A 7008-nucleotide genomic window follows, 5' to 3' on the forward strand; every position below is an offset into this window, starting at 1 on the left:
CCTGAAACATTAGCTCTGATTTCTCTCCACAGATGCTGCCAGACCTGCTGAGCTTTTTCCAGCAATTTCTGGGGTTTTTATTATTTCTGATTTACAGCATCCGCAGTTCCTACGGTTTTTGTCAAACATTGACTGCGTCTGGAGGACCATCAATTCGGTGAAAGATGCTCTTGGTCTGCCCAAAGCTTGTTGGTCTTCCAGAGCAAGGAGTTGACCACGACCAAGTGTTGCAAACTGACATGTTCCAAGGTTCAGGACTACACGCTGATGGATGCTCAAAAGTTTGGGGCAATTGCCGCCAAGTTACAGTGGGGAAAGACTACCGTCTAAGGTCTTTCTGTTGAGGTTAAATGGTGGTCCATTCAGTTATTGGAGCCCCCGGACCACACCCCCACCCCCAACTGTCTCAAATATATGTAAATATAATCTTGTACAAGTAAGAAATGTCTTGGATTTGTGTACCGCATAGAGTCACATTCCAATGCTTGTTTCTCCATATGCTACTGTATAGAACCGAACTGCTTTCGTGACTGTACGTGTATAAAGTTTTTTTTATGAAAAGGCGTATTTTGAAATGAAAATTGGCCAGCTCTGTCCATTTTACTCATTTTTTTTTTTCATTTCTTATCTCTGCCCCACTGACACCACACAACGTGTGCAATTGTTGCTCCTCTGATATTAGATGAGTTGCAAATAATAACCTAGTCTGTGCAGAGTCTGTTTTCTCCCTTCCTCCCCAACCCTCTTAATTTGCTGTAGCTTGGGTGCAGTGGTGCAAACATGGTATTGTCCAATAAGATGAGCTGATTTTTTCCCTTTTTTTTGTTCGATGAAATGTGGGCATCACCAGTGAGTCTAGCATGTTGCCCATCCCTAATTGCCCTTGAACTGAGTGAAATGGCCTAGCAAGCCAGAGGGCAGAGTAGAGTCAACTACCTTACTGTGTGTCTGTACTTGCATTTAGATCAGACCAAGTCAGGATGACAAATTCCCTTCCCTAAAAGACATTAGTGAACCAGATGTAGTTTTGCAGCAATCAATGATAGTAATGGTGACCATTAGACTGAGATTAGCTTTCAATTCCAGGTTTATTCATTGAGTTTGTGCCCCAGAGGGTTGATCTAGGCACCTGGAATAGTAATCCAGTTACATTACCATTATGCCACTATCTCTCCATATTTATCTCCAGCTTATATCTGACATGATTGAACTATGGGTTGAGAGAGGAAGGGAGATGCAGATAAACAACTCATACTCTGATTTCAAACTTCACAGATTCACTGCCACCTTCCCAAAGTGTCCAAGATGAATTTGCAAGCAGTGCCAATGATGAGTAATGTTGTTGGGGAAATAATGCACTTCCCTGTTGAGTGGCACTCAGGAGGAACCGGTTGAGACACAGCCCTATCCTATCCTCAGGAGGAAACTACAGAAAATGAACAGAAACATCTTCAATGTTATCAATGGAAAATCATCAGAACCAAGCTCTCCTGACAGAAGATGGAGACTTGCAATCCTGAAAATTCTGGTAACTCGCTAATCTTTCGTGTTGGGTATGCCATTAATGCACTAATACAGCACTTGTTTGAAATGATGTTGAACATTTAGTAGGGTAGGGTGAGTGTGTTTGATTTTTGGTTTAAGGTGGCTCCTGAGCAGGATTACAATTTTTTTTAACGTTCTAGGCTTTAGTCCCTTGTCCAACTAATAAGTGTGAAGGAGGGCAGGAAGAAACACTACATTATTTTCCCCCTCCCAAGCAACAGGCAGAACCTTTCTGTAAATGAATAAAAAATTCAGCAAATGGAGTTCAATATCATGTGCAATAACTCCAATTTAATATAGCTGGGGACTGCCAAACTCCTCCTTTAACCTCACTTACCACTTAAAGGTACACTTGCTGAAATGCAAACTGTCTCTGTTGCATTTTCAATGGATAAACTGAATCTCACTCACCTAAATTACTTTGCTCAATGTCAAACCGATTGAGTAATCGTGTCGCCAAAAAAAGTGCATTGTTTTGTGGTGATGTAGATCTATAAAAAAAATCAGCACAAATACACTGACTAACCACAGACTGCTTGTCTACTTCCTAGACACCAAATCAAAGCGATAGGTTGGATCAAAGACTCGGGCATCCTAACTGCCATTAAAAGGAAAATTTATGATGGTAAAATGTGTGTTACAGTTCGCTCAGAGTCTCAGTTGCTGTGGCAACACTTTTACATGCATGTTGCAGTCTGGAGCTTTGAACAGTGATGGGAGAGACTCCAATTTCCCTTTCATCACATGACTGATCAAAAATCTCTCTTGTCCTTGCTGCCTGCAACTGGTGTATGGTGAAAGCGGTCACAAATCAATGCTCCATATGTTTGGCTGTACTCTGAACTGATCTTTGGTGGTTATCAAGTCCTGGAGTGGGATTCAAACCCAAAGTTGTTGACTCAGAGGCAGGACGTGATTCACTGCATCACAGCAGATGGTTTCAAATTGAAACTGAGGCACACTGCTCTGATCTTTTTTTCCCCTTGACTTTGTTTACTTAATTGTTCAGGGTAAGGATGTCCTTTTTTTTTCCCTGGAGTGATAACAGTTTTACATTCAGTTTACATCAGCCAAAACAGAGTTCCATGCAAATTAGAAACCACTCCCCTAATAATGTAACCTGTTACAAGTATTCTATAACACTAACATTGCTTGAACCTGGAGATCCAAGGTTTACCAAGTTGATAAGTGACTCTCAAGCCAACTGTATTCTATTTATACCTTTATTTTTCCAAAACAAATTGCAAGTTAACCAATATAGATTAAAGCCTAGATTAAGGAAGGATCAGTCAACTATGTGTAGGTTATCATTAGTAGACACTAATTTTATCATTTGCTAAATCTGGGACTATAGATTTCACTAGTATTTGGCTATCCTTGTCACCATTTCTGATGGCCCTACTTGTGCTGCAGTTATGTTGTCATCTATGATTGTTGTTCCTGAATTTCTTTAATCTTATTCACAGGTCAGTTCAGTTGCACAAGCTCGGAGGTACAAAATAAATTAATATTTTTCTATATTTTGTTGTTTTTATTTCATCTTCCTTTATGTTACCATAGGAATGTGAACTGATTTGAATGTACACAACACTTTTGAAACAAAGTGATGCTATAAGTTCATTCTCTTAAGAGTAATTTTATTTACATGGCAGTGGTGGTGAAAGGTAATTCAAACAGAAAACTTAATGAAAATGGTTCAGTTGAAGTGTTCAGAGGTATATTTGAATCGAATATATTTAAAAGGAGAAGAAAAACCAATGCAGAATAATTTCATGTCCAGACTGGAATCCTCTTCTGCTTAAGTTGCACAAATCATTAGATGTTTACAACCCTGCAATTCAGCCCATCGTCGCAATGCTGGCTCTTTAGAATAATCCAATATTAATTCCACTGCCTTGTTCGCTTTGCCTACAGCTCTGCATCTACCTCGGCTTCTAGTACTGATTCAATTTTCCTTTCCGAGGTGCAATGGTCTCTCTCACTGTCAATTACTTCTGGTAGTAAAGAAATTCCACTCTTTGTGAACAACACCTGAGCAAAGAAATTTATCAGAACCATTTTCCTCACTTGCTCCTCAGTGACAATTTTAAAATAGGTCATCAGCATTTCCTCAGAACAATTGTAGAATGTTTGTCACAGAGTACAGTCTGTGCCAAGAACCTTTGTGTGGAGTCTTTTAACACCGTTGTATGCAGCTACTGTATAGTTCTGGCTGACCAGAAAGGCCTCCTGCTCTAACTATCTGCCATAGGTGGATTGGGAGGATTTGCAGGTTGATAATAAACCTGTTTTGACCAAGATGCAAACACACCTTCTGTGGCCAAAAAACCCGGCACTTCTGATCTCAAGGTAGGGATGCTATCCAGTGCATCACAAGATCTTGTCCATTTTTAACAATAAATTATGACCTCTTGTCTCAATCTTCTACAGCTGATTAAGTCAGTCTTTGTTCATTGTCAAAACCCTAAATTTAAAAAAAACTCCTATAAAAGTGCTGGAAACACTCAGCAGGCCCGGCAGCATCTGTGAAGAGAGAAATTGAGTTAATGTTCCAAGTCAAATATGACTCCGTTATTCAACTCGACAATTACCTTTTCTCTCTCCTCAGATGCTGCCAGACCTGTTTTTGTTTTGAATTCTGATTTCCAACATCCCTAATATTCTGTTTTTATATTAAATTTCCCCTTGGCCTTTGTAAAGCATTTTGTTCATGAATTTAACATCCCCGTACACAGGGTGGTCAAGCAGAAATGAAATGAACCATTATTCTGTTCTTGCCAGCTATGTAAAGAGGACTTGTGGAAGAATTAGTGTCCCTGACTCCAGGCCTCCTAATACACTTCATGGCAGCTGGTAAGATCAGGTCAGCTATCTGCAGAAGTCAATGGCAAACTACTGCAGTACTTTGCCCATAAACATGGACTAACCCAATATAAGTCCATGGCTCAACCTCGGAAATGAGGACAAGGGAAAAGACAGGCAGGATAGTCATGTAAAAATCAACATAGCCTTATCAAGATTTTTTAAGTGTAAAAGGCTCTTCAGGGGTTGCAGTACCCCTTTTGATCTTTGACCACATAAGATTAACTCTCAGACAACCTAAAATGCATCTGGGAAATCTGCTGTCCTTTTTTTTTGATTTCTTCTTGATTAGTTCAAATGGATTCCTTAAAAAGTGAGAATTTTTACCACCTATGTGTAATGTTAATTTTGTATTTTTAAACTAGATTCTGTGTCTTTTCATAAGATTTAGGACCAGGAATATGCCAACTGGTCTCATCAAGCCTGCTTCACCATTCAGTAAGATCAAGGCCGATCTACCTCAGTTCCACACTCATACTCTCCCCATTTGGTCTGCACCAATATTAGAAACACTGTTTCCTCCTTTTTTTTTTTGTTTGATGATCTTCCTATACTAATAAAACAAGGCTGCCCAAAATTAGTTTTGAAGATAATTCATATCCAGGCAAGGAATTGGATTACAGCTATTTTCTGTTTCAACTGTGCCAAAAATCCTACTTTTCATTTCTGAATTTAATTGCATCCAGAAGCTTTCTTCATGCTGAATGAGGCCGGAGGGTTTACCATTTACTCAGGAGTCTCTCAAGTGTCTCTAATATTAAATTTGCAACAAAATTAAAATGGCAGAGAGAGAAGATGGATGCATCTAGGTTTGGTTATTCTAAGGAATTGTGTGCGTCACCTCATGTCATCTGATATTTCATTTTCAATTGACAATAGAGAAGATCTGACCAGGTGAAACAAGGCTGAGATGTTGTTAGTCATTTGCTTTGTTGAATAACAATTCACATTTTTAGAACACCCATCATAAGCATGCTCTCCAATGTTTTCATAAAAAGTGAGGATGTTGAGCACAAAATGGAAATAAATAGGGAGAGGGGGGCCAAGGCAGGTGCAGGTTAGCTTTCATAAGCCTTTTTGTGTGAAGAGAAGTGAATCAAGGGAAAAATGGTATCGAAGTATCAATTCTGAACCTTAATTTAGAAACAAGTTGAAGTTAGGTGGTAGTGAAGGAGTCCTTTCAAACAAATGTTTTACAACAATGGAATATGTAGCCTTTTTTTTAAGTCCACTGAGTTCCTTGAATTAAGGAGAGGTTCAAACTATCTGGACCAGTTTCTGTTGACTGTTTAATGCCTGTACCGCACTGCCTAGCAATACTAACATTCTCAAAATGAAGGTTAAAAATGAATGTTTTGTAATGTTAAAGGAACCAAATTCCTGAAGTCATTGTCCTTGACAAAAGAAGAAAATATAATCTGGTTGCTCCGTTCTCTGTGACGTTAAGTGTTACAATATTGTGTTAGACTGTGGTAACCTTTTTTATGTATGTCGCTCTAACTTAGCTGTTTAAATGTAGTTGGATTTTGTAAAAATATTTTTTAATTTTTGCCAAATTGGCCTTAAAATTCATTATTGTGAAAGTGAGTTAGAACAAAATATTTCTTTTCTGGGTGAATTTGTATTCTCAAAGTTTGTTCGTGCTGTGGGAAGGAACCTTTTTCTTTCTATCTACAGCACCCATTACTCAACATCAAGCACTCCCAGGGCAGCACAGTAAAATGTAGAGCAAAGCTCCCTCTGTTCTGCTTCAACAATGTGTCTTGGCTGCAATCTCTGAAAATCTCCCAACTGTGTAAGTATGAAAAGTTTCCAATTTACCAAAAGAGACGACCAAGGACTGCTTTACCATGGGTCCATTAAAGACCAGGACTGTGGCTGACCAAGTTAATGTAAGGCCCTTGTAACTTAAAAGTTGGTAGTGAGAAGATTTTCACCCATCAGTAAGAGAGATTTGGACCTCAAACACAAATGAAAGGCCAGCATCAAGCTCACTGTGCTTCGTCTGCAAATTCATATCTTTGGGGTATTGAACTGAAGTTTATGAATATTAATGGGGAGGCGATGGCCTAGTAGCATTATCGCTGGACTGTTGATCCAGAGACCCAGGCAATGTTCTGGGGACCCGGGTTCGAATCCTGCCATGGCAGATGGTAGAATTTGAATTCAATGAAAATTTGGAATGAAAAGTCTAACGATGACCATGAAACCACTGTCGATTGTTAGGAAAAACCCATCTGGTTCACTAATGTCCTTTAGGGAAGGAAACTGCCATCCTTACCTGGTCTGGCCTACATGTGACTCCAGACCCACAGCAATGTAGTTGACTCTTAACTGCCCTCTGGGCAATTAGGGATGAGCAATAAATGCTGGCCTAGCCAGTGGTACCTTCCTCCCATGAATGAATCTCCATGATCAGTCCATAATCTTAAATTCTTGATGTAGAATCTTCAAAATACCACGTGCACTTCCTCCAAAAACCTATCTGCATTGTCAAGCATACTCTGACAATGCAGTGCGAGATGGAGAGGAAAATCTGCCTTGTTTTTACAATTCCATGGGTTTTTTTTATTGGCGAGGCCATCATTTATTACCCCTCCC

The sequence above is a fragment of the Rhincodon typus genome, chromosome 41 (assembly GCF_021869965.1).
Source record: "Rhincodon typus isolate 14 chromosome 41, sRhiTyp1.1, whole genome shotgun sequence".
In the NCBI taxonomy this organism is placed as follows: Eukaryota; Metazoa; Chordata; class Chondrichthyes; order Orectolobiformes; family Rhincodontidae; genus Rhincodon; species Rhincodon typus.